General features: G+C 36.2%; 1 pseudogene across 1 annotated transcript; it reads right to left on the minus strand.

Annotated features, from left to right (window-relative positions):
• Positions 1-1,047: 1,047 nt before the first annotated feature.
• Positions 1,048-1,556, minus strand: LOC116561668 (annotated as a pseudogene). Its single transcript, XR_004273548.1, has one exon. The product of XR_004273548.1 is annotated as a small nuclear ribonucleoprotein Sm D2 pseudogene (transcript).
• Positions 1,557-1,792: the final 236 nt, after the last annotated feature.

The following is a 1,792-nucleotide window of genomic DNA, read 5'->3' on the forward strand; positions in this document are numbered from 1 at the left end:
AAAAAAAAAAAAAAAAAAAAAAGATAAATAATCTTTTCAAAAACCCAACTTTTTATTTCATTTATATTTTGTATGGTTTTCTTCATTTCAATTTCATTTATTTCTGCTCTGATCTTTATCATTTCTTTTCTTCTACTAATTTTGGGCTTTATTTACTCCTGCTTTTCTAGTTCTTTAAGATGCATCATTAGGTTATTTAAGTTTTTCTTCTATGTTGATATAGGTATTTATGGTTATAAATTTCCCTCTTAGTACTGCTTTTGCCATATCCCATAGGTTTGGGTATGTTGTATTTCCATTATTGTTTGGTCAAGACAGTTTTCAGTTTCCTTCTTAATTTCTTCATTGACCATTGGTCATTCAGGAGTATAGTGTTTAACTTCCATGTGTTTGTGTGGTTTACAAAATGCCTCTTTTTATTGATTTCTAGTTTTATTCCATTGTGGTAAGAGAAGATGACTGATATTATTTCAGATTTTTTTAATGTTTTAAGATTTGTTTCATGACCTAACATATGATCTATCCCTAAAAATAATCCATGTGCCAAGGAAAAGAATGTGTATTTTGTAGCCATTGAATGAAATGTTTTGTAAATATCTATTAGGCCCATTTGTTCTACAATGCAGATTAAGTCCAATGTCTCTTTGTTGATTTTCTGTCTGGAAGATCTGTCTGGAAGTGGGCTGTTGAAGTCTCCAACTATTATTGTATTGGGGCCTATCTCTCTCTCTTTAGCTTTAATAATATTTACATTATGTATCTGGGTGCTCCAGCATTGGGTGCATATATAATTATAATTGTTATATCCTCTTGCTAAATTGACCCCTTTATTATTACATAATGACTTTGTCTCTTCTTACAGATTTTGTCTTGAGACCTATTTGGTATGATACAAGTATAGCTACTTCTGCTCTTTTTTGGTTTCTATTTGCATGGAACATCTTTTTCCATCTCTTATTTTCTATATATTTTTATAGGTGAAGTGTGTTTCCTGTAGGCAACGGATCATTGGGCTTTGTTTTTTTTTCTTTTGTTTTTTCTTTTTTGTTTTTTTTTTTTTACCACTAGAAAAAAACCACAGAGCTTTATTGTTCTCAACACCAGTGGCAGCGGTCTCTGTAGGACAGGGGAGTGAGTTCTGTTGACTGACAGGGATAGGTGGCTCCTACTTGCCGGTGATGAGCGGGTTCCGCAGGGCCACAATGACTGAGTCCCCACGCAGGAACATCTTGGAGATGTAGCGGTCTTTGTTGACTGGCTTGGACTTCTTCTTGCCCTTGCCGCTCTTGGGTATCTCAGTCCACATCTCCTTCACGTTCTCCAGCACCAGGTTGCAGTGCCTATCGAAGGCCTTCACGCGGCCCAAGAGTTTCTTATTGTTGTGGCAGTTGATAAGCACTTGGGTGTTGTTGTTGATGAACTGAGTGAGCACAGAGAGTGGACCCGTGTTAAATTCCTCCTCCTCTTGCTTCTGCAGCTCCTCGGGGGTCATCTCACTCTTGGGCTTGTTGAGGAGGCTCATGTTGGTCACTAAGCTCTCGGTTCACTCCAGTTTCCCTGGGCTTTGTTTTTTAATCCATTCAGCCACTCTATGTCTTTTGACTCAAGAGTTTATTCCATTTACATTCAATATATCCTTGACATTTGAAAACCAATTAATACAATTCAGCATATCAACAGGATAAAGAAGAAAAATCATACGCAATAGATCACTGGGACTTGCTTTTTAATTCATATATATCCTTTATATTTGAAGGATATTTGGGCTGGATATACTATTCTAGGATAAAAG

Source organism: Sapajus apella, unplaced genomic scaffold, assembly GCF_009761245.1.
Source record: "Sapajus apella isolate SASKATOON/1434 unplaced genomic scaffold, GSC_monkey_1.0 scaffold30, whole genome shotgun sequence".
Classification (NCBI taxonomy): Eukaryota; Metazoa; Chordata; class Mammalia; order Primates; family Cebidae; genus Sapajus; species Sapajus apella.